Source organism: Coffea arabica, chromosome 11e (assembly GCF_036785885.1).
Source record: "Coffea arabica cultivar ET-39 chromosome 11e, Coffea Arabica ET-39 HiFi, whole genome shotgun sequence".
NCBI lineage: Eukaryota > Viridiplantae > Streptophyta > Magnoliopsida > Gentianales > Rubiaceae > Coffea > Coffea arabica.
This window is the reverse complement of record NC_092331.1, coordinates 32,928,051-32,955,151: the sequence shown is the minus strand read 5'-3', so window position 1 is coordinate 32,955,151 and position 27,101 is coordinate 32,928,051. Positions and strand designations below refer to the sequence as shown.

The window sequence follows — 27,101 nt, the reverse complement described above, 5'->3', positions numbered from 1 at the left end:
TTTTAAACTACCCCGTCCTGCGAAGCAGTGTGGCTTTTCTAGACCGAAATTCATTTTAAGCGTCAATTCAAGCATTTTCCTATTATCCTTTTATTTATTTGCTTTCATATTTTTTTTTTGTTATAGATTTGCCCCCTGTTTTTTTCCATCATCCCGCAACTCTAAATTATCATGAAATCAATCCTTCACGCTTGCGCTGATACATTTGCGCCGACAAATTTGAGCGACGATCCGGGCTTTGATCGAGCCGTACCGTTCCTGATTTGTCTCGCGCCTTCAGATCCTCCTTCACGCTTCGACAAGAAGCAAAATATTATGCAATCGTTCCGACGGAGCAAAATTACTACAGGATAAAGAACGAATAGGAAATTTGGATTTCGAAACAAAAAAGAGAGGGGTGTAACACGAGGACTTCCCAGGGGGTCACCAATCCAAGTACTACTCTCGCCCAAGCATGCTTAACTTCGGAGTTCTGATGGGATCCGGTGCATTAGTGCTGGTATGATCACACCCGCCATGTTCCTTTCGCTTTATTCTTTTAAACTACCCCGTCCTGCGAAGCAGTGTGGCTTTTCTAGACCGAAATTCATTTTAAGCGTCAATTCAAGCATTTTCCTATTATCCTTTTATTTATTTGCTTTCATATTTTTTTTTTGTTATTGATTTGCCCCCTGTTTTTTTCCATCATCCCGCAACTCTAAATTATCATGAAATCAATCCTTCACGCTTGCGCTGATACATTTGCGCCGACAAATTTGAGCGACGATCCGGGCTTTGATCGAGCCGTACCGTTCCTGATTTGTCTCGCGCCTTCAGATCCTCCTTCACGCTTCGACAAGAAGCAAAATATTAAGCAATCGTTCCGACGGAGCTAAATTACTACAGGATAAAGAACGAATAGGAAATTTGGATTTCGAAACAAAAAAAAGAGGGGTGCAACAAAAGGAATTCCCAGGGGGTCACCCATCCTAGTACTACTGTCGCCCAAGCATGCTTAACTTCGGAGTTCTGATGGGATCCGGTGCATTAGTGCTGGTATGATCGCACCCGCCATGTTCCTTTCGTTTTATTCTTTTAAACCATCCCGTCCTGCGAAGCAGTGTGGCTTTTCTAGACCAAAATTCATTTTAAGCGTCAATTCAAGCATTTTTCTCTTACCCTTTTGTTTATTTGCTTTCATATTTTTTTTTGTTATTGATTTGCCCCCTATTTTTTTCCATCATCCCGCAACTCTAAATTATCATGAAATCAATCCTTCACGCTTGCGCTGATACATTTGCGCCGACAAATTTGAGCGACGATCCGGGCTTTGATCGAACCGTACCGTTCCTGATTTGTCTCGCGCCTTCAGATCCTCCTTCACGCTTCGACAAGAAGCAAAATATTAAGCAATCGTTCCGACGGAGCTAAATTACTACTGGATAAAGAACGAATAGGAAATTTGGATTTCGAAACAAAAAAAAGAGGGGTGCAACAAGAGGAATTCCCAGGGGGTCACCCATCCTAGTACTACTGTCGCCCAAGCATGCTTAACTTCGGAGTTCTGATGGGATCCGGTGCATTAGTGCTGGTATGATCGCACCCGCCATGTTCCTTTCACTTTATTCTTTTAAACCATCCCGTCCTGCGAAGCAGTGTGGCTTTTCTAGACCGAAATTCATTTTAAGCGTCAATTCAAGCATTTTTCTCTTACCCTTTTGTTTATTTGCTTTCATATTTTTTTTTGTTATTGATTTGCCCCCTGTTTTTTTCCATCATCCCGCAACTCTAAATTATCAAGAAATCAATCCTTCATGCTTGCGCTGATACATTTGCGCCGACAAATTTGAGCGACGATCCGGGCTTTGATTGATCCGTACCGTTCCTGATTTGTCTCGCGCCTTCAGATCCTCCTTCACGCTTCGACAAGAAGCAAAATATTAAGCAATCGTTCCGACGGAGCTAAATTACTACTGGATAAAGAACGAATAGGAAATTTGGATTTCGAAACAAAAAAGAGAGGGGTGCAACACGAGGACTTCCCAGGGGGTCACCAATCCAAGTACTACTCTCGCCCAAACACGCTTAATTTCGAAGTTCTGATGGGATCCGGTGCATTAGTGCTGGTATGATCGCACCCGCCATATTTCTTTCGCTTTATTCTTTTAAACTACCCCGTCCTGCGAAGCAGTGTGGCTTTTCTAGACCGAAATTCATTTTAAGCGTCAATTCAAGCATTTTCCTATTATCCTTTTATTTATTTGCTTTCATATTTTTTTTTTGTTATAGATTTGCCCCCTGTTTTTTTCCATCATCCCGCAACTCTAAATTATCATGAAATCAATCCTTCACGCTTGCGCTGATACATTTGCGCCGACAAATTTGAGCGACGATCCGGGCTTTGATCGAGCCGTACCGTTCCTGATTTGTCTCGCGCCTTCAGATCCTCCTTCACGCTTCGACAAGAAGCAAAATATTATGCAATCGTTCCGACGGAGCAAAATTACTACAGGATAAAGAACGAATAGGAAATTTGGATTTCGAAACAAAAAAGAGAGGGGTGTAACACGAGGACTTCCCAGGGGGTCACCAATCCAAGTACTACTCTCGCCCAAGCATGCTTAACTTCGGAGTTCTGATGGGATCCGGTGCATTAGTGCTGGTATGATCACACCCGCCATGTTCCTTTCGCTTTATTCTTTTAAACTACCCCGTCCTGCGAAGCAGTGTGGCTTTTCTAGACCGAAATTCATTTTAAGCGTCAATTCAAGCATTTTCCTATTATCCTTTTATTTATTTGCTTTCATATTTTTTTTTTGTTATTGATTTGCCCCCTGTTTTTTTCCATCATCCCGCAACTCTAAATTATCATGAAATCAATCCTTCACGCTTGCGCTGATACATTTGCGCCGACAAATTTGAGCGACGATCCGGGCTTTGATCGAGCCGTACCGTTCCTGATTTGTCTCGCGCCTTCAGATCCTCCTTCACGCTTCGACAAGAAGCAAAATATTAAGCAATCGTTCCGACGGAGCTAAATTACTACAGGATAAAGAACGAATAGGAAATTTGGATTTCGAAACAAAAAAAAGAGGGGTGCAACAAAAGGAATTCCCAGGGGGTCACCCATCCTAGTACTACTGTCGCCCAAGCATGCTTAACTTCGGAGTTCTGATGGGATCCGGTGCATTAGTGCTGGTATGATCGCACCCGCCATGTTCCTTTCGTTTTATTCTTTTAAACCATCCCGTCCTGCGAAGCAGTGTGGCTTTTCTAGACCAAAATTCATTTTAAGCGTCAATTCAAGCATTTTTCTCTTACCCTTTTGTTTATTTGCTTTCATATTTTTTTTTGTTATTGATTTGCCCCCTATTTTTTTCCATCATCCCGCAACTCTAAATTATCATGAAATCAATCCTTCATGCTTGCGCTGATACATTTGCGCCGACAAATTTGAGCGACGATCCGGGCTTTGATCGAACCGTACCGTTCCTGATTTGTCTCGCGCCTTCAGATCCTCCTTCACGCTTCGACAAGAAGCAAAATATTAAGCAATCGTTCCGACGGAGCTAAATTACTACTGGATAAAGAACGAATAGGAAATTTGGATTTCGAAACAAAAAAGAGAGGGGTGCAACACGAGGACTTCCCAGGGGGTCACCAATCCAAGTACTACTGTCGCCCAAACACGCTTAATTTCGAAATTCTGATGGGATCCGGTGCATTAGTGCTGGTATGATCGCACCCGCCATATTCCTTTCGCTTTATTCTTTTAAACTACCCCGTCCTGCGAAGCAGTGTGGCTTTTCTAGACCGAAATTCATTTTAAGCGTCAATTCAAGCATTTTCCTATTATCCTTTTATTTATTTGCTTTCATATTTTTTTTTTGTTATTGATTTGCCCCCTGTTTTTTTCCATCATCCCGCAACTCTAAATTATCATGAAATCAATCCTTCACGCTTGCGCTGATACATTTGCGCCGACAAATTTGAGCGACGATCCGGGCTTTGATCGAGCCGTACCGTTCCTGATTTGTCTCGCGCCTTCAGATCCTCTTTCACGCTTCGACAAGAAGCAAAATATTAAGCAATCGTTCCGACAGAGCTAAATTACTACAGGATAAAGAACGAATAGGAAATTTGGATTTCGAAACAAAAAAGAGAGGGGTGCAACACGAGGACTTCCCAGGGGGTCACCAATCCAAGTACTACTCTCGCCCAAACACGCTTAATTTCGAAGTTCTGATGGGATCCGGTGCATTAGTGCTGGTATGATCGCACCCGCCATATTTCTTTCGCTTTATTCTTTTAAACTACCCCGTCCTGCGAAGCAGTGTGGCTTTTCTAGACCGAAATTCATTTTAAGCGTCAATTCAAGCATTTTCCTATTATCCTTTTATTTATTTGCTTTCATATTTTTTTTTTGTTATTGATTTGCCCCCTGTTTTTTTCCATCATCCCGCAACTCTAAATTATCATGAAATCAATCCTTCACGCTTGCGCTGATACATTTGCGCCGACAAATTTGAGCGACGATCCGGGCTTTGATCGAGCCGTACCGTTCCTGATTTGTCTCGCGCCTTCAGATCCTCCTTCACGCTTCGACAAGAAGCAAAATATTAAGCAATCGTTCCGACGGAGCTAAATTACTACAGGATAAAGAACGAATAGGAAATTTGGATTTCGAAACAAAAAAAAGAGGGGTGCAACAAAAGGAATTCCCAGGGGGTCACCCATCCTAGTACTACTGTCGCCCAAGCATGCTTAACTTCGGAGTTCTGATGGGATCCGGTGCATTAGTGCTGGTATGATCGCACCCGCCATGTTCCTTTCGTTTTATTCTTTTAAACCATCCCGTCCTGCGAAGCAGTGTGGCTTTTCTAGACCGAAATTCATTTTAAGCGTCAATTCAAGCATTTTTCTCTTACCCTTTTGTTTATTTGCTTTCATATTTTTTTTTGTTATTGATTTGCCCCCTATTTTTTTCCATCATCCCGCAACTCTAAATTATCATGAAATCAATCCTTCATGCTTGCGCTGATACATTTGCGCCGACAAATTTGAGCGACGATCCGGGCTTTGATCGAACCGTACCGTTCCTGATTTGTCTCGCGCCTTCAGATCCTCCTTCACGCTTCGACAAGAAGCAAAATATTAAGCAATCGTTCCGACGGAGCTAAATTACTACTGGATAAAGAACGAATAGGAAATTTGGATTTCGAAACAAAAAAGAGAGGGGTGCAACACGAGGACTTCCCAGGGGGTCACCAATCCAAGTACTACTCTCGCCCAAACACGCTTAATTTCGAAATTCTGATGGGATCCGGTGCATTAGTGCTGGTATGATCGCACCCGCCATATTCCTTTCGCTTTATTCTTTTAAACTACCCCGTCCTGCGAAGCAGTGTGGCTTTTCTAGACCGAAATTCATTTTAAGCGTCAATTCAAGCATTTTCCTATTATCCTTTTATTTATTTGCTTTCATATTTTTTTTTTGTTATTGATTTGCCCCCTGTTTTTTTCCATCATCCCGCAACTCTAAATTATCATGAAATCAATCCTTCACGCTTGCGCTGATACATTTGCGCCGACAAATTTGAGCGACGATCCGGGCTTTGATCGAGCCGTACCGTTCCTGATTTGTCTCGCGCCTTCAGATCCTCCTTCACGCTTCGACAAGAAGCAAAATATTAAGCAATCGTTCCGACGGAGCTAAATTACTACAGGATAAAGAACGAATAGGAAATTTGGATTTCGAAACAAAAAAGAGAGGGGAGCAACACGAGGACTTCCCAGGGGGTCACCAATCCAAGTACTACTCTCGCCCAAACACGCTTAATTTCGAAGTTCTGATGGGATCCGGTGCATTAGTGCTGGTATGATCGCACCCGCCATATTCCTTTCGCTTTATTCTTTTAAACTACCCCGTCCTGCGAAGCAGTGTGGCTTTTCTAGACCGAAATTCATTTTAAGCGTCAATTCAAGCATTTTCCTATTATCCTTTTATTTATTTGCTTTCATATTTTTTTTTGTTATTGATTTGCCCCCTGTTTTTTTCCATCATCCCGCAACTCTAAATTATCATGAAATCAATCATTCACGCTTGCGCTGATACATTTGCGCCGACAAATTTGAGCGACGATCCGGGCTTTGATAGAGCCGTACCATTCCTGATTTGTCTCGCGCCTTCAGATCCTCCTTCACGCTTCGACAAGAAGCAAAATATTAACCAATCGTTCCGACGGAGCTAAATTACTACAGGATAAAGAACGAATAGGAAATTTGGATTTCGAAACAAAAAAGAGAGGGGTGCAACACGAGGACTTCCCAGGGGGTCACCAATCCAAGTACTACTCTCGCCCAAACACGCTTAATTTCGAAGTTCTGATGGGATCCGGTGCATTAGTGCTGGTATGATCGCACCCGCCATATTCCTTTCGCTTTATTCTTTTAAACTACCTCGTCCTGCGAAGCAGTGTGGCTTTTCTAGACCGAATTTCATTTTAAGCGTCAATTCAAGCATTTTCCTATTATCCTTTTATTTATTTGCTTTCATATTTTTTTTTTGTTATTGATTTGCCCCCTGTTTTTTTCCATCATCCCGCAACTCTAAATTATCATGAAATCAATCCTTCACGCTTGCGCTGATACATTTGCGCCGACAAATTTGAGCGACGATCCGGGCTTTGATCGAGCCGTACCGTTCCTGATTTGTCTCGCGCCTTCAGATCCTCTTTCACGCTTCGACAAGAAGCAAAATATTAAGCAATCGTTCCGACAGAGCTAAATTACTACAGGATAAAGAACGAATAGGAAATTTGGATTTCGAAACAAAAAAGAGAGGGGTGCAACACGAGGACTTCCCAGGGGGTCACCAATCCAAGTACTACTCTCGCCCAAACACGCTTAATTTCGAAGTTCTGATGGGATCCGGTGCATTAGTGCTGGTATGATCGCACCCGCCATATTTCTTTCGCTTTATTCTTTTAAACTACCCCGTCCTGCGAAGCAGTGTGGCTTTTCTAGACCGAAATTCATTTTAAGCGTCAATTCAAGCATTTTCCTATTATCCTTTTATTTATTTGCTTTCATATTTTTTTTTTGTTATTGATTTGCCCCCTGTTTTTTTCCATCATCCCGCAACTCTAAATTATCATGAAATCAATCCTTCACGCTTGCGCTGATACATTTGCGCCGACAAATTTGAGCGACGATCCGGGCTTTGATCGAGCCGTACCGTTCCTGATTTGTCTCGCGCCTTCAGATCCTCCTTCACGCTTCGACAAGAAGCAAAATATTAAGCAATCGTTCCGACGGAGCTAAATTACTACAGGATAAAGAACGAATAGGAAATTTGGATTTCGAAACAAAAAAAAGAGGGGTGCAACAAAAGGAATTCCCAGGGGGTCACCCATCCTAGTACTACTGTCGCCCAAGCATGCTTAACTTCGGAGTTCTGATGGGATCCGGTGCATTAGTGCTGGTATGATCGCACCCGCCATGTTCCTTTCGTTTTATTCTTTTAAACCATCCCGTCCTGCGAAGCAGTGTGGCTTTTCTAGACCGAAATTCATTTTAAGCGTCAATTCAAGTATTTTTCTCTTACCCTTTTGTTTATTTGCTTTCATATTTTTTTTTGTTATTGATTTGCCCCCTATTTTTTTCCATCATCCCGCAACTCTAAATTATCATGAAATCAATCCTTCATGCTTGCGCTGATACATTTGCGCCGACAAATTTGAGCGACGATCCGGGCTTTGATCGAACCGTACCGTTCCTGATTTGTCTCGCGCCTTCAGATCCTCCTTCACGCTTCGACAAGAAGCAAAATATTAAGCAATCGTTCCGACGGAGCTAAATTACTACTGGATAAAGAACGAATAGGAAATTTGGATTTCGAAACAAAAAAGAGAGGGGTGCAACACGAGGACTTCCCAGGGGGTCACCAATCCAAGTACTACTCTCGCCCAAACACGCTTAATTTCGAAATTCTGATGGGATCCGGTGCATTAGTGCTGGTATGATCGCACCCGCCATATTCCTTTCGCTTTATTCTTTTAAACTACCCCGTCCTGCGAAGCAGTGTGGCTTTTCTAGACCGAAATTCATTTTAAGCGTCAATTCAAGCATTTTCCTATTATCCTTTTATTTATTTGCTTTCATATTTTTTTTTTGTTATTGATTTGCCCCCTGTTTTTTTCCATCATCCCGCAACTCTAAATTATCATGAAATCAATCCTTCACGCTTGCGCTGATACATTTGCGCCGACAAATTTGAGCGACGATCCGGGCTTTGATCGAGCCGTACCGTTCCTGATTTGTCTCGCGCCTTCAGATCCTCTTTCACGCTTCGACAAGAAGCAAAATATTAAGCAATCGTTCCGACAGAGCTAAATTACTACAGGATAAAGAACGAATAGGAAATTTGGATTTCGAAACAAAAAAGAGAGGGGTGCAACACGAGGACTTCCCAGGGGGTCACCAATCCAAGTACTACTCTCGCCCAAACACGCTTAATTTCGAAGTTCTGATGGGATCCGGTGCATTAGTGCTGGTATGATCGCACCCGCCATATTTCTTTCGCTTTATTCTTTTAAACTACCCCGTCCTGCGAAGCAGTGTGGCTTTTCTAGACCGAAATTCATTTTAAGCGTCAATTCAAGCATTTTCCTATTATCCTTTTATTTATTTGCTTTCATATTTTTTTTTGTTATTGATTTGCCCCCTGTTTTTTTCCATCATCCCGCAACTCTAAATTATCATGAAATCAATCATTCACGCTTGCGCTGATACATTTGCGCCGACAAATTTGAGCGACGATCCGGGCTTTGATAGAGCCGTACCATTCCTGATTTGTCTCGCGCCTTCAGATCCTCCTTCACGCTTCGACAAGAAGCAAAATATTAAGCAATCGTTCCGACGGAGCTAAATTACTACAGGATAAAGAACGAATAGGAAATTTGGATTTCGAAACAAAAAAGAGAGGGGTGCAACACGAGGACTTCCCAGGGGGTCACCAATCCAAGTACTACTCTCGCCCAAACACGCTTAATTTCGAAGTTCTGATGGGATCCGGTGCATTAGTGCTGGTATGATCGCACCCGCCATATTCCTTTCGCTTTATTCTTTTAAACTACCTCGTCCTGCGAAGCAGTGTGGCTTTTCTAGACCGAATTTCATTTTAAGCGTCAATTCAAGCATTTTCCTATTATCCTTTTATTTATTTGCTTTCATATTTTTTTTTGTTATTGATTTGCCCCCTGTTTTTTTCCATCATCCCGCAACTCTAAATTATCATGAAATCAATCCTTCACGCTTGCGCTGATACATTTGCGCCGACAAATTTGAGCGACGATCCGGGCTTTGATCGAGCCGTACCGTTCCTGATTTGTCTCGCGCCTTCAGATCCTCCTTCACGCTTCGACAAGAAGCAAAATATTAAGCAATCGTTCCGACGGAGCTAAATTACTACAGGATAAAGAACGAATAGGAAATTTGGATTTCGAAACAAAAAAGAGAGGGGAGCAACACGAGGACTTCCCAGGGGGTCACCAATCCAAGTACTACTCTCGCCCAAACACGCTTAATTTCGAAGTTCTGATGGGATCCGGTGCATTAGTGCTGGTATGATCGCACCCGCCATATTCCTTTCGCTTTATTCTTTTAAACTACCCCGTCCTGCGAAGCAGTGTGGCTTTTCTAGACCGAAATTCATTTTAAGCGTCAATTCAAGCATTTTCCTATTATCCTTTTATTTATTTGCTTTCATATTTTTTTTTGTTATTGATTTGCCCCCTGTTTTTTTCCATCATCCCGCAACTCTAAATTATCATGAAATCAATCATTCACGCTTGCGCTGATACATTTGCGCCGACAAATTTGAGCGACGATCCGGGCTTTGATAGAGCCGTACCATTCCTGATTTGTCTCGCGCCTTCAGATCCTCCTTCACGCTTCGACAAGAAGCAAAATATTAAGCAATCGTTCCGACGGAGCTAAATTACTACAGGATAAAGAACGAATAGGAAATTTGGATTTCGAAACAAAAAAGAGAGGGGTGCAACACGAGGACTTCCCAGGGGGTCACCAATCCAAGTACTACTCTCGCCCAAACACGCTTAATTTCGAAGTTCTGATGGGATCCGGTGCATTAGTGCTGGTATGATCGCACCCGCCATATTCCTTTCGCTTTATTCTTTTAAACTATCTCGTCCTGCGAAGCAGTGTGGCTTTTCTAGACCGAATTTCATTTTAAGCGTCAATTCAAGCATTTTCCTATTATCCTTTTATTTATTTGCTTTCATATTTTTTTTTGTTATTGATTTGCCCCCTGTTTTTTTCCATCATCCCGCAACTCTAAATTATCATGAAATCAATCCTTCACGCTTGCGCTGATACATTTGCGCCGACAAATTTGAGCGACGATCCGGGCTTTGATCGAGCCGTACCGTTCCTGATTTGTCTCGCGCCTTCAGATCCTCCTTCACGCTTCGACAAGAAGCAAAATATTAAGCAATCGTTCCGACGGAGCTAAATTACTACAGGATAAAGAACGAATAGGAAATTTGGATTTCGAAACAAAAAAGAGAGGGGAGCAACACGAGGACTTCCCAGGGGGTCACCAATCCAAGTACTACTCTCGCCCAAACACGCTTAATTTCGAAGTTCTGATGGGATCCGGTGCATTAGTGCTGGTATGATCGCACCCGCCATATTCCTTTCGCTTTATTCTTTTAAACTACCCCGTCCTGCGAAGCAGTGTGGCTTTTCTAGACCGAAATTCATTTTAAGCGTCAATTCAAGCATTTTCCTATTATCCTTTTATTTATTTGCTTTCATAATTTTTTTTGTTATTGATTTGCCCCCTGTTTTTTTCCATCATCTCGCAACTCTACATTATCATGAAATCAATCCTTCACGCTTGCGCTGATACATTTGCGCCGACAAATTTGATCGACGATCCGGGCTTTGATCGAGCCGTACCGTTCCTGATTTGTCTCGCGCCTTCAGATCCTCCTTCACCCTTCGACAAGAAGCAAAATATTAAGCAATCGTTCCGACGGAGCTAAATTACTACAGGATAAAGAACGAATAGGAAATTTGGATTTCGAAACAAAAAAGAGAGGGGTGCAACACGAGGACTTCCCAGGGGGTCACCAATCCAAGTACTACTCTCGCCCAAACACGCTTAATTTCGATGTTCTGATGGGATCCGGTGCATTAGTGCTGGTATGATCGCACCCGCCATATTCCTTTCGCTTTATTCTTTTAAACTACCCCGTCCTGCGAAGCAGTGTGGCTTTTCTAGATCGAAATTCATTTTAAGCGTCAATTCAAGCATTTTCCTATTATCCTTTTATTTATTTGCTTTCATAATTTTTTTTGTTATTGATTTGCCCCCTGTTTTTTTCCATCATCCCGCAACTCCACATTATCATGAAATCAATCCTTCACGCTTGCGCTGATACATTTGCGCCGACAAATTTGAGCAACGATCCGGGCTTTGATCGAGCCGTACCGTTCCTGATTTGTCTCGCGCCTTCAGATCCTCCTTCACGCTTCGACAAGAAGCAAAATATTAAGCAATCGTTCCGACGGAGCTAAATTACTACAGGATAAAGAACGAATAGAAAATTTGAATTTCGAAACAAAAAAGAGAGGGGTGCAACAAGAGGAATTCCCAGGGGGTCACCCATCCTAGCACTACTCTCGCCCAAGCATGCTTAACTTCGGAGTTCTGATGGGATTCGGTGCATTAGTGCTGGTATGATCGCACCCGCCATGTTCCTTTCGCTTTATTCTTTTAAACTACCCCGTCCTGCGAAGCAGTGTGGCTTTTCTAGACCGAAATTCATTTTAAGCGTCAATTCAAGCATTTTCCTATTATCCTTTTATTTATTTGCTTTCATATTTTTTTTTGTTATTGATTTGCCCCCTATTTTTTTCCATCATCCCGCAACTCTAAATTATCATGAAATCAATCCTTCATGCTTGCGCTGATACATTTGCGCCGACAAATTTGAGCGACGATCCGGGCTTTGATCGAACCGTACCGTTCCTGATTTGTCTCGCGCCTTCAGATCCTCCTTCACGCTTCGACAAGAAGCAAAATATTAAGCAATCGTTCCGACGGAGCTAAATTACTACTGGATAAAGAACGAATAGGAAATTTGGATTTCGAAACAAAAAAGAGAGGGGTGCAACACGAGGACTTCCCAGGGGGTCACCAATCCAAGTACTACTCTCGCCCAAACACGCTTAATTTCGAAGTTCTGATGGGATCCGGTGCATTAGTGCTGGTATGATCGCACCCGCCATATTTCTTTCGCTTTATTCTTTTAAACTACCCCGTCCTGCGAAGCAGTGTGGCTTTTCTAGACCGAAATTCATTTTAAGCGTCAATTCAAGCATTTTCCTATTATCCTTTTATTTATTTGCTTTCATATTTTTTTTTGTTATTGATTTGCCCCCTGTTTTTTTCCATCATCCCGCAACTCTAAATTATCATGAAATCAATCATTCACGCTTGCGCTGATACATTTGCGCCGACAAATTTGAGCGACGATCCGGGCTTTGATAGAGCCGTACCATTCCTGATTTGTCTCGCGCCTTCAGATCCTCCTTCACGCTTCGACAAGAAGCAAAATATTAAGCAATCGTTCCGACGGAGCTAAATTACTACAGGATAAAGAACGAATAGGAAATTTGGATTTCGAAACAAAAAAGAGAGGGGTGCAACACGAGGACTTCCCAGGGGGTCACCAATCCAAGTACTACTCTCGCCCAAACACGCTTAATTTCGAAGTTCTGATGGGATCCGGTGCATTAGTGCTGGTATGATCGCACCCGCCATATTCCTTTCGCTTTATTCTTTTAAACTACCTCGTCCTGCGAAGCAGTGTGGCTTTTCTAGACCGAATTTCATTTTAAGCGTCAATTCAAGCATTTTCCTATTATCCTTTTATTTATTTGCTTTCATATTTTTTTTTGTTATTGATTTGCCCCCTGTTTTTTTCCATCATCCCGCAACTCTAAATTATCATGAAATCAATCCTTCACGCTTGCGCTGATACATTTGCGCCGACAAATTTGAGCGACGATCCGGGCTTTGATCGAGCCGTACCGTTCCTGATTTGTCTCGCGCCTTCAGATCCTCCTTCACGCTTCGACAAGAAGCAAAATATTAAGCAATCGTTCCGACGGAGCTAAATTACTACAGGATAAAGAACGAATAGGAAATTTGGATTTCGAAACAAAAAAGAGAGGGGAGCAACACGAGGACTTCCCAGGGGGTCACCAATCCAAGTACTACTCTCGCCCAAACACGCTTAATTTCGAAGTTCTGATGGGATCCGGTGCATTAGTGCTGGTATGATCGCACCCGCCATATTCCTTTCGCTTTATTCTTTTAAACTACCCCGTCCTGCGAAGCAGTGTGGCTTTTCTAGACCGAAATTCATTTTAAGCGTCAATTCAAGCATTTTCCTATTATCCTTTTATTTATTTGCTTTCATATTTTTTTTTGTTATTGATTTGCCCCCTGTTTTTTTCCATCATCCCGCAACTCTAAATTATCATGAAATCAATCATTCACGCTTGCGCTGATACATTTGCGCCGACAAATTTGAGCGACGATCCGGGCTTTGATAGAGCCGTACCATTCCTGATTTGTCTCGCGCCTTCAGATCCTCCTTCACGCTTCGACAAGAAGCAAAATATTAAGCAATCGTTCCGACGGAGCTAAATTACTACAGGATAAAGAACGAATAGGAAATTTGGATTTCGAAACAAAAAAGAGAGGGGTGCAACACGAGGACTTCCCAGGGGGTCACCAATCCAAGTACTACTCTCGCCCAAACACGCTTAATTTCGAAGTTCTGATGGGATCCGGTGCATTAGTGCTGGTATGATCGCACCCGCCATATTCCTTTCGCTTTATTCTTTTAAACTATCTCGTCCTGCGAAGCAGTGTGGCTTTTCTAGACCGAATTTCATTTTAAGCGTCAATTCAAGCATTTTCCTATTATCCTTTTATTTATTTGCTTTCATATTTTTTTTTGTTATTGATTTGCCCCCTGTTTTTTTCCATCATCCCGCAACTCTAAATTATCATGAAATCAATCCTTCACGCTTGCGCTGATACATTTGCGCCGACAAATTTGAGCGACGATCCGGGCTTTGATCGAGCCGTACCGTTCCTGATTTGTCTCGCGCCTTCAGATCCTCCTTCACGCTTCGACAAGAAGCAAAATATTAAGCAATCGTTCCGACGGAGCTAAATTACTACAGGATAAAGAACGAATAGGAAATTTGGATTTCGAAACAAAAAAGAGAGGGGAGCAACACGAGGACTTCCCAGGGGGTCACCAATCCAAGTACTACTCTCGCCCAAACACGCTTAATTTCGAAGTTCTGATGGGATCCGGTGCATTAGTGCTGGTATGATCGCACCCGCCATATTCCTTTCGCTTTATTCTTTTAAACTACCCCGTCCTGCGAAGCAGTGTGGCTTTTCTAGACCGAAATTCATTTTAAGCGTCAATTCAAGCATTTTCCTATTATCCTTTTATTTATTTGCTTTCATAATTTTTTTTGTTATTGATTTGCCCCCTGTTTTTTTCCATCATCTCGCAACTCTACATTATCATGAAATCAATCCTTCACGCTTGCGCTGATACATTTGCGCCGACAAATTTGATCGACGATCCGGGCTTTGATCGAGCCGTACCGTTCCTGATTTGTCTCGCGCCTTCAGATCCTCCTTCACCCTTCGACAAGAAGCAAAATATTAAGCAATCGTTCCGACGGAGCTAAATTACTACAGGATAAAGAACGAATAGGAAATTTGGATTTCGAAACAAAAAAGAGAGGGGTGCAACACGAGGACTTCCCAGGGGGTCACCAATCCAAGTACTACTCTCGCCCAAACACGCTTAATTTCGATGTTCTGATGGGATCCGGTGCATTAGTGCTGGTATGATCGCACCCGCCATATTCCTTTCGCTTTATTCTTTTAAACTACCCCGTCCTGCGAAGCAGTGTGGCTTTTCTAGACCGAAATTCATTTTAAGCGTCAATTCAAGCATTTTCCTATTATCCTTTTATTTATTTGCTTTCATAATTTTTTTTGTTATTGATTTGCCCCCTGTTTTTTTCCATCATCCCGCAACTCCACATTATCATGAAATCAATCCTTCACGCTTGCGCTGATACATTTGCGCCGACAAATTTGAGCAACGATCCGGGCTTTGATCGAGCCGTACCGTTCCTGATTTGTCTCGCGCCTTCAGATCCTCCTTCACGCTTCGACAAGAAGCAAAATATTAAGCAATCGTTCCGACGGAGCTAAATTACTACAGGATAAAGAACGAATAGAAAATTTGAATTTCGAAACAAAAAAGAGAGGGGTGCAACAAGAGGAATTCCCAGGGGGTCACCCATCCTAGCACTACTCTCGCCCAAGCATGCTTAACTTCGGAGTTCTGATGGGATTCGGTGCATTAGTGCTGGTATGATCGCACCCGCCATGTTCCTTTCACTTTATTCTTTTAAACTACCCCGTCCTGCGAAGCAGTGTGGCTTTTCTAGACCGAAATTCATTTTAAGCGTCAATTCAAGCATTTTCCTATTATCCTTTTATTTATTTGCTTTCATATTTTTTTTTGTTATTGATTTGCCCCCTATTTTTTTCCATCATCCCGCAACTCTAAATTATCATGAAATCAATCCTTCATGCTTGCGCTGATACATTTGCGCCGACAAATTTGAGCGACGATCCGGGCTTTGATCGAACCGTACCGTTCCTGATTTGTCTCGCGCCTTCAGATCCTCCTTCACGCTTCGACAAGAAGCAAAATATTAAGCAATCGTTCCGACGGAGCTAAATTACTACTGGATAAAGAACGAATAGGAAATTTGGATTTCGAAACAAAAAAGAGAGGGGTGCAACACGAAGACTTCCCAGGGGGTCACCAATCCAAGTACTACTCTCGCCCAAACACGCTTAATTTCGAAATTCTGATGGGATCCGGTGCATTAGTGCTGGTATGATCGCACCCGCCATATTCCTTTCGCTTTATTCTTTTAAACTACCCCGTCCTGCGAAGCAGTGTGGCTTTTCTAGACCGAAATTCATTTTAAGCGTCAATTCAAGCATTTTCCTATTATCCTTTTATTTATTTGCTTTCATAATTTTTTTTGTTATTGATTTGCCCCCTGTTTTTTTCCATCATCCCGCAACTCTACATTATCATGAAATCAATCCTTCACGCTTGCGCTGATACATTTGCGCCGACAAATTTGAGCAACGATCCGGGCTTTGATCGAGCCGTACCGTTCCTGATTTGTCTCGCGCCTTCAGATCCTCCTTCACGCTTCGACAAGAAGCAAAATATTAAGCAATCGTTCCGACGGAGCTAAATTACTACAGGATAAAGAACGAATAGAAAATTTGAATTTCGAAACAAAAAAGAGAGGGGTGCAACAAGAGGAATTCCCAGGGGGTCACCCATCCTAGCACTACTCTCGCCCAAGCATGCTTAACTTCGGAGTTCTGATGGGATTCGGTGCATTAGTGCTGGTATGATCGCACCCGCCATGTTCCTTTCGCTTTATTCTTTTAAACTACCCCGTCCTGCGAAGCAGTGTGGCTTTTCTAGACCGAAATTCATTTTAAGCGTCAATTCAAGCATTTTCCTATTATCCTTTTATTTATTTGCTTTCATATTTTTTTTTTGCTATTGATTTGCCCCCTGTTTTTTTCCATCATCCCGCAACTCTAAATTATCATGAAATCAATCCTTCACGCTTGCGCTGATACATTTACGCCGACAAATTTGAGCGACGATCCGGGCTTTGATCGAGCCGTACCGTTCCTGATTTGTCTCGCGCCTTCAGATCCTCCTTCACGCTTCGACAAGAAGCAAAATATTATGCAATCGTTCCGACGGAGCTAAATTACTACTGGATAAAGAACGAATAGGAAATTTGGATTTCGAAACAAAAAAAAGAGGGGTGCAACAAGAGGAATTCCCAGGGGGTCACCCATCCTAGTACTACTGTCGCCCAAGCATGCTTAACTTCGGAGTTCTGATGGGATCCGGTGCATTAGTGCTGGTATGATCGCACCCGCCATGTTCCTTTCGCTTTATTCTTTTAAACCATCCCGTCCTGCGAAGCAGTGTGGCTTTTCTAGACCGAAATTCATTTTAAGCGTCAATTCAAGCATTTTTCTCTTACCCTTTCGTTTATTTGCTTTCATATTTTTTTTTGTTATTGATTTGCCCCCTGTTTTTTTCCATCATCCCGCAACTCTAAATTATCATGAAATCAATCATTCATGCTTGCGCTGAGACATTTGCGCCGACAAATTTGAGCGACGATCCGGGCTTTGATCGAACCGTACCGTTCCTGATTTGTCTCGCGCCTTCAGATCCTCCTTCACGCTTCGACAAGAAGCAAAATATTAAGCAATCGTTCCGACGGAGCTAAATTACTACTGGATAAAGAACGAATAGTAAATTTGGATTTCGAAACAAAAAAGAGAGGGGTGCAACACGAGGACTTCCCAGGGGGTCACCAATCCAAGTACTACTCTCGCCCAAACACGCTTAATTTCGAAGTTCTGATGGGATCCGGTGCATTAGTGCTGGTATGATCGCACCCGCCATGTTCCTTTCGCTTTATTCTTTTAAACCATCCCGTCCTGCGAAGCAGTGTGGCTTTTCTAGACCGAAATTCATTTTAAGCGTCAATTCAAGCATTTTTCTCTTACCCTTTTGATTATTTGCTTTCATATTTTTTTTTGTTATTGATTTGCCCCCTGTTTTTTTCCATCATCCCGCAACTCTAAATTATCATGAAATCAATCCTTCATGCTTGCGCTGATACATTTGCGCCGACAAATTTGAGCGACGATCCGGGCTTTGATCGAACCGTACCGTTCCTGATTTGTCTCGCGCCTTCAGATCCTCCTTCACGCTTCGACAAGAAGCAAAATATTAAGCAATCGTTCCGACGGAGCTAAATTACTACTGGATAAAGAACGAATAGGAAATTTGGATTTCGAAACAAAAAAGAGAGGGGTGCAACACGAGGACTTCCCAGGGGGTCACCAATCCAAGTACTACTCTCGCCCAAACACGCTTAATTTCGAAGTTCTGATGGGATCCGGTGCATTAGTGCTGGTATGATCGCACCCGCCATATTCCTTTCGCTTTATTCTTTTAAACTACCCCGTCCTGCGAAGCAGTGTGGCTTTTCTAGACCGAAATTCATTTTAAGCGTCAATTCAAGCATTTTCCTATTATCCTTTTATTTATTTGCTTTCATATTTTTTTTTTGTTATTGATTTGCCCCCTGTTTTTTTCCATCATCCCGCAACTCTAAATTATCATGAAATCAATCCTTCACGCTTGCGCTGATACATTTGCGCCGACAAATTTGAGCGACGATCCGGGCTTTGATCGAGCCGTACCGTTCCTGATTTGTCTCGCGCCTTCAGATCCTCCTTCACGCTTCGACAAGAAGCAAAATATTAAGCAATCGTTCCGACGGAGCTAAATTACTACAGGATAAAGAACGAATAGGAAATTTGGATTTCGAAACAAAAAAGAGAGGGGTGCAACACGAGGACTTCCCAGGGGGTCACCAATCCAAGTACTACTCTCGCCCAAACACGCTTAATTTCGATGTTCTGATGGGATCCGGTGCATTAGTGCTGGTATGATCGCACCCGCCATATTCCTTTCGCTTTATTCTTTTAAACTACCCCGTCCTGCGAAGCAGTGTGGCTTTTCTAGACCGAAATTCATTTTAAGCGTCAATTCAAGCATTTTCCTATTATCCTTTTATTTATTTGCTTTCATATTTTTTTTTTGTTATTGATTTGCCCCCTGTTTTTTTCCATCATCCCGCAACTCTAAATTATCATGAAATCAATCCATCACGCTTGCGCTGATACATTTGCGCCGACAAATTTGAGCGACGATCCGGGCTTTGATCGAGCCGTACCGTTCCTGATTTGTCTCGCGCCTTCAGATCCTCCTTCACGCTTCGACAAGAAGCAAAATATTAAGCAATCGTTCCGACGGAGCTAAATTACTACAGGATAAAGAACGAATAGGAAATTTGGATTTCGAAACAAAAAAAAGAGGGGTGCAACAAGAGGAATTCCCAGGGGGTCACCCATCCTAGTACTACTGTCGCCCAAGCATGCTTAACTTCGGAGTTCTGATGGGATCCGGTGCATTAGTGCTGGTATGATCGCACCCGCCATGTTCCTTTCGCTTTATTCTTTTAAACCATCCCGTCCTGCGAAGCAGTGTGGCTTTTCTAGACCGAAATTCATTTTAAGCGTCAATTCAAGCATTTTTCTCTTACCCTTTTGTTTATTTGCTTTCATATTTTTTTTTGTTATTGATTTGCCCCCTGTTTTTTTCCATCATCCCGCAACTCTAAATTATCATGAAATCAATCCTTCATGCTTGCGCTGATACATTTGCGCCGACAAATTTGAGCGACGATCCGGGCTTTGATCGAACCGTACCGTTCCTGATTTGTCTCGCGCCTTCAGATCCTCCTTCACGCTTCGACAAGAAGCAAAATATTAAGCAATCGTTCCGACGGAGCTAAATTACTACAGGATAAAGAACGAATAGAAAATTTGAATTTCGAAACAAAAAAGAGAGGGGTGCAACAAGAGGAATTCCCAGGGGGTCACCCATCCTAGCACTACTCTCGCCCAAGCATGCTTAACTTCGGAGTTCTGATGGGATTCGGTGCATTAGTGCTGGTATGATCGCACCCGCCATGTTCCTTTCGCTTTATTCTTTTAAACTACCCCGTCCTGCGAAGCAGTGTGGCTTTTCTAGACCGAAATTCATTTTAAGCGTCAATTCAAGCATTTTCCTATTATCCTTTTATTTATTTGCTTTCATATTTTTTTTTTGCTATTGATTTGCCCCCTGTTTTTTTCCATCATCCCGCAACTCTAAATTATCATGAAATCAATCCTTCACGCTTGCGCTGATACATTTACGCCGACAAATTTGAGCGACGATCCGGGCTTTGATCGAGCCGTACTGTTCCTGATTTGTCTCGCGCCTTCAGATCCTCCTTCACGCTTCGACAAGAAGCAAAATATTATGCAATCGTTCCGACGGAGCTAAATTACTACTGGATAAAGAACGAATAGGAAATTTGGATTTCGAAACAAAAAAGAGAGGGGTGCAACACGAGGACTTCCCAGGGGGTCACCAATCCAAGTACTACTCTCGCCCAAACACGCTTAATTTCGAAGTTCTGATGGGATCCGGTGCATTAGTGCTGGTATGATCGCACCCGCCATATTCCTTTCGCTTTATTCTTTTAAACTACCCCGTCCTGCGAAACAGTGTGGCTTTTGTAGACCGAAATTCATTTTAAGCGTCAATTCAAGCATTTTCCTATTATCCTTTTATTTATTTGCTTTCATATTTTTTTTTTGTTATTGATTTGCCCCCTGTTTTTTTCCATCATCCCGCAACTCTAAATTATCATGAAATCAATCCTTCACGCTTGCGCTGATACATTTGCGCCGACAAATTTGAGCGACGATCCGGGCTTTGATCGAGCCGTACCGTTCCTGATTTGTCTCGCGCCTTCAGATCCTCCTTCACGCTTCGACAAGAAGCAAAATATTAAGCAATCGTTCCGACGGAGCTAAATTACTACAGGATAAAGAACGAATAGGAAATTTGGATTTCGAAACAAAAAAAAGAGGGGTGCAACAAGAGGAATTCCCAGGGGGTCACCCATCCTAGTACTACTGTCGCCCAAGCATGCTTAACTTCGGAGTTCTGATGGGATCCGGTGCATTAGTGCTGGTATGATCGCACCCGCCATGTTCCTTTCGCTTTATTCTTTTAAACCATCCCGTCCTGCGAAGCAGTGTGGCTTTTCTAGACCGAAATTCATTTTAAGCGTCAATTCAAGCATTTTTCTCTTACCCTTTTGTTTATTTGCTTTCATATTTTTTTTTGTTATTGATTTGCCCCCTGTTTTTTTCCATCATCCCGCAACTCTAAATTATCATGAAATCAATCCTTCATGCTTGCGCTGATACATTTGCGCCGACAAATTTGAGCGACGATCCGGGCTTTGATCGAACCGTACCGTTCCTGATTTGTCTCGCGCCTTCAGATCCTCCTTCACGCTTCGACAAGAAGCAAAATATTATGCAATCGTTCCGACGGAGCTAAATTACTACTGGATAAAGAACGAATAGGAAATTTGGATTTCGAAACAAAAAAAAGAGGGGTGCAACAAGAGGAATTCCCAGGGGGTCACCCATCCTAGTACTACTGTCGCCCAAGCATGCTTAACTTCGGAGTTCTGATGGGATCCGGTGCATTAGTGCTGGTATGATCGCACCCGCCATGTTCCTTTCGCTTTATTCTTTTAAACCATCCCGTCCTGCGAAGCAGTGTGGCTTTTCTAGACCGAAATTCATTTTAAGCGTCAATTCAAGCATTTTTCTCTTACCCTTTCGTTTATTTGCTTTCATATTTTTTTTTGTTATTGATTTGCCCCCTGTTTTTTTCCATCATCCCGCAACTCTAAATTATCATGAAATCAATCATTCATGCTTGCGCTGATACATTTGCGCCGACAAATTTGAGCGACGATCCGGGCTTTGATCGAACCGTACCGTTCCTGATTTGTCTCGCGCCTTCAGATCCTCCTTCACGCTTCGACAAGAAGCAAAATATTAAGCAATCGTTCCGACGGAGCTAAATTACTACAGGATAAAGAACGAATAGGAAATTTGGATTTCGAAACAAAAAAGAGAGGGGTGCAACACGAGGACTTCCCAGGGGGTCACCAATCCAAGTACTACTCTCGCCCAAACACGCTTAATTTCGAAGTTCTGATGGGATCCGGTGCATTAGTGCTGGTATGATCGCACCCGCCATATTCCTTTCGCTTTATTCTTTTAAACTACCCCGTCCTGCGAAGCAGTGTGGCTTTTCTAGACCGAAATTCATTTTAAGCGTCAATTCAAGCATTTTCCTATTATCCTTTTATTTATTTGCTTTCATATTTTTTTTTTGTTATTGATTTGCCCCCTGTTTTTTTCCATCATCCCGCAACTCTAAATTATCATGAAATCAATCCATCACGCTTGCGCTGATACATTTGCGCCGACAAATTTGAGCGACGATCCGGGCTTTGATCGAGCCGTACCGTTCCTGATTTGTCTCGCGCCTTCAGATCCTCCTTCACGCTTCGACAAGAAGCAAAATATTAAGCAATCGTTCCGACGGAGCTAAATTACTACTGGATAAAGAACGAATAGGAAATTTGGATTTCGAAACAAAAAAAAGAGGGGTGCAACAAGAGGAATTCCCAGGGGGTCACCCATCCTAGTACTACTGTCGCCCAAGCATGCTTAACTTCGGAGTTCTGATGGGATCCGGTGCATTAGTGCTGGTATGATCGCACCCGCCATGTTCCTTTCGCTTTATTCTTTTAAACCATCCCGTCCTGCGAAGCAGTGTGGCTTTTCTAGACCGAAATTCATTTTAAGCGTCAATTCAAGCATTTTTCTCTTACCCTTTCGTTTATTTGCTTTCATATTTTTTTTTGTTATTGATTTGCCCCCTGTTTTTTTCCATCATCCCGCAACTCTAAATTATCATGAAATCAATCATTCATGCTTGCGCTGATACATTTGCGCCGACAAATTTGAGCGACGATCCGGGCTTTGATCGAACCGTACCGTTCCTGATTTGTCTCGCGCCTTCAGATCCTCCTTCACGCTTCGACAAGAAGCAAAATATTAAGCAATCGTTCCGACGGAGCTAAATTACTACAGGATAAAGAACGAATAGAAAATTTGAATTTCGAAACAAAAAAGAGAGGGGTGCAACAAGAGGAATTCCCAGGGGGTCACCCATCCTAGCACTACTCTCGCCCAAGCATGCTTAACTTCGGAGTTCTGATGGGATTCGGTGCATTAGTGCTGGTATGATCGCACCCGCCATGTTCCTTTCGCTTTATTCTTTTAAACTACCCCGTCCTGCGAAGCAGTGTGGCTTTTCTAGACCGAAATTCATTTTAAGCGTCAATTCAAGCATTTTCCTATTATCCTTTTATTTATTTGCTTTCATATTTTTTTTTTGCTATTGATTTGCCCCCTGTTTTTTTCCATCATCCCGCAACTCTAAATTATCATGAAATCAATCCTTCACGCTTGCGCTGATACATTTACGCCGACAAATTTGAGCGACGATCCGGGCTTTGATCGAGCCGTACCGTTCCTGATTTGTCTCGCGCCTTCAGATCCTCCTTCACGCTTCGACAAGAAGCAAAATATTATGCAATCGTTCCGACGGAGCTAAATTACTACTGGATAAAGAACGAATAGGAAATTTGGATTTCGAAACAAAAAAAAGAGGGGTGCAACAAGAGGAATTCCCAGGGGGTCACCCATCCTAGTACTACTGTCGCCCAAGCATGCTTAACTTCGGAGTTCTGATGGGATCCGGTGCATTAGTGCTGGTATGATCGCACCCGCCATGTTCCTTTCGCTTTATTCTTTTAAACCATCCCGTCCTGCGAAGCAGTGTGGCTTTTCTAGACCGAAATTCATTTTAAGCGTCAATTCAAGCATTTTTCTCTTACCCTTTCGTTTATTTGCTTTCATATTTTTTTTTGTTATTGATTTGCCCCCTGTTTTTTTCCATCATCCCGCAACTCTAAATTATCATGAAATCAATCATTCATGCTTGCGCTGAGACATTTGCGCCGACAAATTTGAGCGACGATCCGGGCTTTGATCGAACCGTACCGTTCCTGATTTGTCTCGCGCCTTCAGATCCTCCTTCACGCTTCGACAAGAAGCAAAATATTAAGCAATCGTTCCGACGGAGCTAAATTACTACTGGATAAAGAACGAATAGTAAATTTGGATTTCGAAACAAAAAAGAGAGGGGTGCAACACGAGGACTTCCCAGGGGGTCACCAATCCAAGTACTACTCTCGCCCAAACACGCTTAATTTCGAAGTTCTGATGGGATCCGGTGCATTAGTGCTGGTATGATCGCACCCGCCATGTTCCTTTCGCTTTATTCTTTTAAACCATCCCGTCCTGCGAAGCAGTGTGGCTTTTCTAGACCGAAATTCATTTTAAGCGTCAATTCAAGCATTTTTCTCTTACCCTTTTGATTATTTGCTTTCATATTTTTTTTTGTTATTGATTTGCCCCCTGTTTTTTTCCATCATCCCGCAACTCTAAATTATCATGAAATCAATCCTTCATGCTTGCGCTGATACATTTGCGCCGACAAATTTGAGCGACGATCCGGGCTTTGATCGAACCGTACCGTTCCTGATTTGTCTCGCGCCTTCAGATCCTCCTTCACGCTTCGACAAGAAGCAAAATATTAAGCAATCGTTCCGACGGAGCTAAATTACTACTGGATAAAGAACGAATAGGAAATTTGGATTTCGAAACAAAAAAGAGAGGGGTGCAACACGAGGACTTCCCAGGGGGTCACCAATCCAAGTACTACTCTCGCCCAAACACGCTTAATTTCGAAGTTCTGATGGGATCCGGTGCATTAGTGCTGGTATGATCGCACCCGCCATATTCCTTTCGCTTTATTCTTTTAAACTACCCCGTCCTGCGAAGCAGTGTGGCTTTTCTAGACCGAAATTCATTTTAAGCGTCAATTCAAGCATTTTCCTATTATCCTTTTATTTATTTGCTTTCATATTTTTTTTTTGTTATTGATTTGCCCCCTGTTTTTTTCCATCATCCCGCAACTCTAAATTATCATGAAATCAATCCTTCACGCTTGCGCTGATACATTTGCGCCGACAAATTTGAGCGACGATCCGGGCTTTGATCGAGCCGTACCGTTCCTGATTTGTCTCGCGCCTTCAGATCCTCCTTCACGCTTCGACAAGAAGCAAAATATTAAGCAATCGTTCCGACGGAGCTAAATTACTACAGGATAAAGAACGAATAGGAAATTTGGATTTCGAAACAAAAAAGAGAGGGGTGCAACACGAGGACTTCCCAGGGGGTCACCAATCCAAGTACTACTCTCGCCCAAACACGCTTAATTTCGATGTTCTGATGGGATCCGGTGCATTAGTGCTGGTATGATCGCACCCGCCATATTCCTTTCGCTTTATTCTTTTAAACTACCCCGTCCTGCGAAGCAGTGTGGCTTTTCTAGACCGAAATTCATTTTAAGCGTCAATTCAAGCATTTTCCTATTATCCTTTTATTTATTTGCTTTCATATTTTTTTTTTGTTATTGATTTGCCCCCTGTTTTTTTCCATCATCCCGCAACTCTAAATTATCATGAAATCAATCCATCACGCTTGCGCTGATACATTTGCGCCGACAAATTTGAGCGACGATCCGGGCTTTGATCGAGCCGTACCGTTCCTGATTTGTCTCGCGCCTTCAGATCCTCCTTCACGCTTCGACAAGAAGCAAAATATTAAGCAATCGTTCCGACGGAGCTAAATTACTACAGGATAAAGAACGAATAGGAAATTTGGATTTCGAAACAAAAAAAAGAGGGGTGCAACAAGAGGAATTCCCAGGGGGTCACCCATCCTAGTACTACTGTCGCCCAAGCATGCTTAACTTCGGAGTTCTGATGGGATCCGGTGCATTAGTGCTGGTATGATCGCACCCGCCATGTTCCTTTCGCTTTATTCTTTTAAACCATCCCGTCCTGCGAAGCAGTGTGGCTTTTCTAGACCGAAATTCATTTTAAGCGTCAATTCAAGCATTTTTCTCTTACCCTTTTGTTTATTTGCTTTCATATTTTTTTTTGTTATTGATTTGCCCCCTGTTTTTTTCCATCATCCCGCAACTCTAAATTATCATGAAATCAATCCTTCATGCTTGCGCTGATACATTTGCGCCGACAAATTTGAGCGACGATCCGGGCTTTGATCGAACCGTACCGTTCCTGATTTGTCTCGCGCCTTCAGATCCTCCTTCACGCTTCGACAAGAAGCAAAATATTAAGCAATCGTTCCGACGGAGCTAAATTACTACAGGATAAAGAACGAATAGAAAATTTGAATTTCGAAACAAAAAAGAGAGGGGTGCAACAAGAGGAATTCCCAGGGGGTCACCCATCCTAGCACTACTCTCGCCCAAGCATGCTTAACTTCGGAGTTCTGATGGGATTCGGTGCATTAGTGCTGGTATGATCGCACCCGCCATGTTCCTTTCGCTTTATTCTTTTAAACTACCCCGTCCTGCGAAGCAGTGTGGCTTTTCTAGACCGAAATTCATTTTAAGCGTCAATTCAAGCATTTTCCTATTATCCTTTTATTTATTTGCTTTCATATTTTTTTTTTGCTATTGATTTGCCCCCTGTTTTTTTCCATCATCCCGCAACTCTAAATTATCATGAAATCAATCCTTCACGCTTGCGCTGATACATTTACGCCGACAAATTTGAGCGACGATCCGGGCTTTGATCGAGCCGTACTGTTCCTGATTTGTCTCGCGCCTTCAGATCCTCCTTCACGCTTCGACAAGAAGCAAAATATTATGCAATCGTTCCGACGGAGCTAAATTACTACTGGATAAAGAACGAATAGGAAATTTGGATTTCGAAACAAAAAAGAGAGGGGTGCAACACGAGGACTTCCCAGGGGGTCACCAATCCAAGTACTACTCTCGCCCAAACACGCTTAATTTCGAAGTTCTGATGGGATCCGGTGCATTAGTGCTGGTATGATCGCACCCGCCATATTCCTTTCGCTTTATTCTTTTAAACTACCCCGTCCTGCGAAACAGTGTGGCTTTTGTAGACCGAAATTCATTTTAAGCGTCAATTCAAGCATTTTCCTATTATCCTTTTATTTATTTGCTTTCATATTTTTTTTTTGTTATTGATTTGCCCCCTGTTTTTTTCCATCATCCCGCAACTCTAAATTATCATGAAATCAATCCTTCACGCTTGCGCTGATACATTTGCGCCGACAAATTTGAGCGACGATCCGGGCTTTGATCGAGCCGTACCGTTCCTGATTTGTCTCGCGCCTTCAGATCCTCCTTCACGCTTCGACAAGAAGCAAAATATTAAGCAATCGTTCCGAC

General features: G+C 42.6%; 50 non-coding genes across 50 annotated transcripts; all 50 read right to left on the bottom strand.

Annotated features, from left to right (window-relative positions):
* Positions 1 to 394: 394 nt before the first annotated feature.
* LOC140032238 (5S ribosomal RNA) lies at positions 395 to 513 on the bottom strand. Its single transcript, XR_011836163.1, has one exon. It is a non-coding gene; the product is annotated as a 5S ribosomal RNA (ribosomal RNA).
* A 417-nt stretch (positions 514 to 930) lies between these two features.
* Positions 931 to 1,049, bottom strand: LOC140023279 (5S ribosomal RNA). Its single transcript, XR_011827249.1, has one exon. It is a non-coding gene; the product is annotated as a 5S ribosomal RNA (ribosomal RNA).
* Positions 1,050 to 1,465: 416 nt separating this feature from the next.
* Positions 1,466 to 1,584, bottom strand: LOC140021942 (5S ribosomal RNA). The gene has a single exon (XR_011825924.1). It is a non-coding gene; the product is annotated as a 5S ribosomal RNA (ribosomal RNA).
* A 416-nt stretch (positions 1,585 to 2,000) lies between these two features.
* On the bottom strand, positions 2,001 to 2,119 carry LOC140022130 (5S ribosomal RNA). The gene has a single exon (XR_011826112.1). It is a non-coding gene; the product is annotated as a 5S ribosomal RNA (ribosomal RNA).
* Positions 2,120 to 2,536: 417 nt separating this feature from the next.
* On the bottom strand, positions 2,537 to 2,655 carry LOC140032237 (5S ribosomal RNA). The gene has a single exon (XR_011836162.1). It is a non-coding gene; the product is annotated as a 5S ribosomal RNA (ribosomal RNA).
* Positions 2,656 to 3,072: 417 nt separating this feature from the next.
* On the bottom strand, positions 3,073 to 3,191 carry LOC140023278 (5S ribosomal RNA). Its single transcript, XR_011827248.1, has one exon. It is a non-coding gene; the product is annotated as a 5S ribosomal RNA (ribosomal RNA).
* A 416-nt stretch (positions 3,192 to 3,607) lies between these two features.
* On the bottom strand, positions 3,608 to 3,726 carry LOC140025061 (5S ribosomal RNA). Its single transcript, XR_011829038.1, has one exon. It is a non-coding gene; the product is annotated as a 5S ribosomal RNA (ribosomal RNA).
* Positions 3,727 to 4,143: 417 nt separating this feature from the next.
* Positions 4,144 to 4,262, bottom strand: LOC140022129 (5S ribosomal RNA). The gene has a single exon (XR_011826111.1). It is a non-coding gene; the product is annotated as a 5S ribosomal RNA (ribosomal RNA).
* Positions 4,263 to 4,679: 417 nt separating this feature from the next.
* Positions 4,680 to 4,798, bottom strand: LOC140023277 (5S ribosomal RNA). Its single transcript, XR_011827247.1, has one exon. It is a non-coding gene; the product is annotated as a 5S ribosomal RNA (ribosomal RNA).
* Positions 4,799 to 5,214: 416 nt separating this feature from the next.
* On the bottom strand, positions 5,215 to 5,333 carry LOC140024101 (5S ribosomal RNA). The gene has a single exon (XR_011828073.1). It is a non-coding gene; the product is annotated as a 5S ribosomal RNA (ribosomal RNA).
* A 417-nt stretch (positions 5,334 to 5,750) lies between these two features.
* On the bottom strand, positions 5,751 to 5,869 carry LOC140023986 (5S ribosomal RNA). The gene has a single exon (XR_011827953.1). It is a non-coding gene; the product is annotated as a 5S ribosomal RNA (ribosomal RNA).
* Positions 5,870 to 6,285: 416 nt separating this feature from the next.
* LOC140022128 (5S ribosomal RNA) lies at positions 6,286 to 6,404 on the bottom strand. The gene has a single exon (XR_011826110.1). It is a non-coding gene; the product is annotated as a 5S ribosomal RNA (ribosomal RNA).
* A 417-nt stretch (positions 6,405 to 6,821) lies between these two features.
* LOC140022127 (5S ribosomal RNA) lies at positions 6,822 to 6,940 on the bottom strand. Its single transcript, XR_011826109.1, has one exon. It is a non-coding gene; the product is annotated as a 5S ribosomal RNA (ribosomal RNA).
* Positions 6,941 to 7,357: 417 nt separating this feature from the next.
* LOC140023276 (5S ribosomal RNA) lies at positions 7,358 to 7,476 on the bottom strand. The gene has a single exon (XR_011827246.1). It is a non-coding gene; the product is annotated as a 5S ribosomal RNA (ribosomal RNA).
* Positions 7,477 to 7,892: 416 nt separating this feature from the next.
* LOC140024100 (5S ribosomal RNA) lies at positions 7,893 to 8,011 on the bottom strand. The gene has a single exon (XR_011828072.1). It is a non-coding gene; the product is annotated as a 5S ribosomal RNA (ribosomal RNA).
* A 417-nt stretch (positions 8,012 to 8,428) lies between these two features.
* On the bottom strand, positions 8,429 to 8,547 carry LOC140022126 (5S ribosomal RNA). Its single transcript, XR_011826108.1, has one exon. It is a non-coding gene; the product is annotated as a 5S ribosomal RNA (ribosomal RNA).
* A 416-nt stretch (positions 8,548 to 8,963) lies between these two features.
* Positions 8,964 to 9,082, bottom strand: LOC140022125 (5S ribosomal RNA). Its single transcript, XR_011826107.1, has one exon. It is a non-coding gene; the product is annotated as a 5S ribosomal RNA (ribosomal RNA).
* Positions 9,083 to 9,498: 416 nt separating this feature from the next.
* Positions 9,499 to 9,617, bottom strand: LOC140023985 (5S ribosomal RNA). Its single transcript, XR_011827952.1, has one exon. It is a non-coding gene; the product is annotated as a 5S ribosomal RNA (ribosomal RNA).
* A 416-nt stretch (positions 9,618 to 10,033) lies between these two features.
* Positions 10,034 to 10,152, bottom strand: LOC140022124 (5S ribosomal RNA). The gene has a single exon (XR_011826106.1). It is a non-coding gene; the product is annotated as a 5S ribosomal RNA (ribosomal RNA).
* Positions 10,153 to 10,568: 416 nt separating this feature from the next.
* Positions 10,569 to 10,687, bottom strand: LOC140023984 (5S ribosomal RNA). Its single transcript, XR_011827951.1, has one exon. It is a non-coding gene; the product is annotated as a 5S ribosomal RNA (ribosomal RNA).
* A 416-nt stretch (positions 10,688 to 11,103) lies between these two features.
* Positions 11,104 to 11,222, bottom strand: LOC140024500 (5S ribosomal RNA). The gene has a single exon (XR_011828474.1). It is a non-coding gene; the product is annotated as a 5S ribosomal RNA (ribosomal RNA).
* Positions 11,223 to 11,638: 416 nt separating this feature from the next.
* LOC140023839 (5S ribosomal RNA) lies at positions 11,639 to 11,757 on the bottom strand. The gene has a single exon (XR_011827804.1). It is a non-coding gene; the product is annotated as a 5S ribosomal RNA (ribosomal RNA).
* A 416-nt stretch (positions 11,758 to 12,173) lies between these two features.
* Positions 12,174 to 12,292, bottom strand: LOC140022123 (5S ribosomal RNA). Its single transcript, XR_011826105.1, has one exon. It is a non-coding gene; the product is annotated as a 5S ribosomal RNA (ribosomal RNA).
* Positions 12,293 to 12,708: 416 nt separating this feature from the next.
* On the bottom strand, positions 12,709 to 12,827 carry LOC140022121 (5S ribosomal RNA). Its single transcript, XR_011826103.1, has one exon. It is a non-coding gene; the product is annotated as a 5S ribosomal RNA (ribosomal RNA).
* Positions 12,828 to 13,243: 416 nt separating this feature from the next.
* On the bottom strand, positions 13,244 to 13,362 carry LOC140023983 (5S ribosomal RNA). The gene has a single exon (XR_011827950.1). It is a non-coding gene; the product is annotated as a 5S ribosomal RNA (ribosomal RNA).
* A 416-nt stretch (positions 13,363 to 13,778) lies between these two features.
* Positions 13,779 to 13,897, bottom strand: LOC140022120 (5S ribosomal RNA). Its single transcript, XR_011826102.1, has one exon. It is a non-coding gene; the product is annotated as a 5S ribosomal RNA (ribosomal RNA).
* Positions 13,898 to 14,313: 416 nt separating this feature from the next.
* LOC140023982 (5S ribosomal RNA) lies at positions 14,314 to 14,432 on the bottom strand. The gene has a single exon (XR_011827949.1). It is a non-coding gene; the product is annotated as a 5S ribosomal RNA (ribosomal RNA).
* A 416-nt stretch (positions 14,433 to 14,848) lies between these two features.
* Positions 14,849 to 14,967, bottom strand: LOC140024499 (5S ribosomal RNA). Its single transcript, XR_011828473.1, has one exon. It is a non-coding gene; the product is annotated as a 5S ribosomal RNA (ribosomal RNA).
* A 416-nt stretch (positions 14,968 to 15,383) lies between these two features.
* On the bottom strand, positions 15,384 to 15,502 carry LOC140023838 (5S ribosomal RNA). Its single transcript, XR_011827803.1, has one exon. It is a non-coding gene; the product is annotated as a 5S ribosomal RNA (ribosomal RNA).
* Positions 15,503 to 15,918: 416 nt separating this feature from the next.
* LOC140024779 (5S ribosomal RNA) lies at positions 15,919 to 16,037 on the bottom strand. Its single transcript, XR_011828755.1, has one exon. It is a non-coding gene; the product is annotated as a 5S ribosomal RNA (ribosomal RNA).
* Positions 16,038 to 16,453: 416 nt separating this feature from the next.
* On the bottom strand, positions 16,454 to 16,572 carry LOC140023837 (5S ribosomal RNA). Its single transcript, XR_011827802.1, has one exon. It is a non-coding gene; the product is annotated as a 5S ribosomal RNA (ribosomal RNA).
* A 417-nt stretch (positions 16,573 to 16,989) lies between these two features.
* Positions 16,990 to 17,108, bottom strand: LOC140021941 (5S ribosomal RNA). The gene has a single exon (XR_011825923.1). It is a non-coding gene; the product is annotated as a 5S ribosomal RNA (ribosomal RNA).
* A 416-nt stretch (positions 17,109 to 17,524) lies between these two features.
* On the bottom strand, positions 17,525 to 17,643 carry LOC140022119 (5S ribosomal RNA). Its single transcript, XR_011826101.1, has one exon. It is a non-coding gene; the product is annotated as a 5S ribosomal RNA (ribosomal RNA).
* A 416-nt stretch (positions 17,644 to 18,059) lies between these two features.
* Positions 18,060 to 18,178, bottom strand: LOC140022118 (5S ribosomal RNA). The gene has a single exon (XR_011826100.1). It is a non-coding gene; the product is annotated as a 5S ribosomal RNA (ribosomal RNA).
* Positions 18,179 to 18,595: 417 nt separating this feature from the next.
* Positions 18,596 to 18,714, bottom strand: LOC140024498 (5S ribosomal RNA). Its single transcript, XR_011828472.1, has one exon. It is a non-coding gene; the product is annotated as a 5S ribosomal RNA (ribosomal RNA).
* A 417-nt stretch (positions 18,715 to 19,131) lies between these two features.
* Positions 19,132 to 19,250, bottom strand: LOC140021939 (5S ribosomal RNA). The gene has a single exon (XR_011825921.1). It is a non-coding gene; the product is annotated as a 5S ribosomal RNA (ribosomal RNA).
* A 416-nt stretch (positions 19,251 to 19,666) lies between these two features.
* LOC140023835 (5S ribosomal RNA) lies at positions 19,667 to 19,785 on the bottom strand. Its single transcript, XR_011827800.1, has one exon. It is a non-coding gene; the product is annotated as a 5S ribosomal RNA (ribosomal RNA).
* Positions 19,786 to 20,202: 417 nt separating this feature from the next.
* LOC140022117 (5S ribosomal RNA) lies at positions 20,203 to 20,321 on the bottom strand. The gene has a single exon (XR_011826099.1). It is a non-coding gene; the product is annotated as a 5S ribosomal RNA (ribosomal RNA).
* A 417-nt stretch (positions 20,322 to 20,738) lies between these two features.
* LOC140021938 (5S ribosomal RNA) lies at positions 20,739 to 20,857 on the bottom strand. The gene has a single exon (XR_011825920.1). It is a non-coding gene; the product is annotated as a 5S ribosomal RNA (ribosomal RNA).
* A 416-nt stretch (positions 20,858 to 21,273) lies between these two features.
* Positions 21,274 to 21,392, bottom strand: LOC140021937 (5S ribosomal RNA). Its single transcript, XR_011825919.1, has one exon. It is a non-coding gene; the product is annotated as a 5S ribosomal RNA (ribosomal RNA).
* A 416-nt stretch (positions 21,393 to 21,808) lies between these two features.
* LOC140022116 (5S ribosomal RNA) lies at positions 21,809 to 21,927 on the bottom strand. The gene has a single exon (XR_011826098.1). It is a non-coding gene; the product is annotated as a 5S ribosomal RNA (ribosomal RNA).
* Positions 21,928 to 22,344: 417 nt separating this feature from the next.
* LOC140021936 (5S ribosomal RNA) lies at positions 22,345 to 22,463 on the bottom strand. The gene has a single exon (XR_011825918.1). It is a non-coding gene; the product is annotated as a 5S ribosomal RNA (ribosomal RNA).
* Positions 22,464 to 22,879: 416 nt separating this feature from the next.
* On the bottom strand, positions 22,880 to 22,998 carry LOC140023834 (5S ribosomal RNA). The gene has a single exon (XR_011827799.1). It is a non-coding gene; the product is annotated as a 5S ribosomal RNA (ribosomal RNA).
* Positions 22,999 to 23,415: 417 nt separating this feature from the next.
* On the bottom strand, positions 23,416 to 23,534 carry LOC140021935 (5S ribosomal RNA). Its single transcript, XR_011825917.1, has one exon. It is a non-coding gene; the product is annotated as a 5S ribosomal RNA (ribosomal RNA).
* A 416-nt stretch (positions 23,535 to 23,950) lies between these two features.
* Positions 23,951 to 24,069, bottom strand: LOC140022115 (5S ribosomal RNA). The gene has a single exon (XR_011826097.1). It is a non-coding gene; the product is annotated as a 5S ribosomal RNA (ribosomal RNA).
* Positions 24,070 to 24,485: 416 nt separating this feature from the next.
* LOC140022114 (5S ribosomal RNA) lies at positions 24,486 to 24,604 on the bottom strand. The gene has a single exon (XR_011826096.1). It is a non-coding gene; the product is annotated as a 5S ribosomal RNA (ribosomal RNA).
* A 417-nt stretch (positions 24,605 to 25,021) lies between these two features.
* On the bottom strand, positions 25,022 to 25,140 carry LOC140024497 (5S ribosomal RNA). The gene has a single exon (XR_011828471.1). It is a non-coding gene; the product is annotated as a 5S ribosomal RNA (ribosomal RNA).
* Positions 25,141 to 25,557: 417 nt separating this feature from the next.
* LOC140021934 (5S ribosomal RNA) lies at positions 25,558 to 25,676 on the bottom strand. The gene has a single exon (XR_011825916.1). It is a non-coding gene; the product is annotated as a 5S ribosomal RNA (ribosomal RNA).
* Positions 25,677 to 26,092: 416 nt separating this feature from the next.
* Positions 26,093 to 26,211, bottom strand: LOC140023833 (5S ribosomal RNA). The gene has a single exon (XR_011827798.1). It is a non-coding gene; the product is annotated as a 5S ribosomal RNA (ribosomal RNA).
* A 417-nt stretch (positions 26,212 to 26,628) lies between these two features.
* LOC140022113 (5S ribosomal RNA) lies at positions 26,629 to 26,747 on the bottom strand. The gene has a single exon (XR_011826095.1). It is a non-coding gene; the product is annotated as a 5S ribosomal RNA (ribosomal RNA).
* Between the last annotated feature and the right edge of the window lie 354 nt (positions 26,748 to 27,101).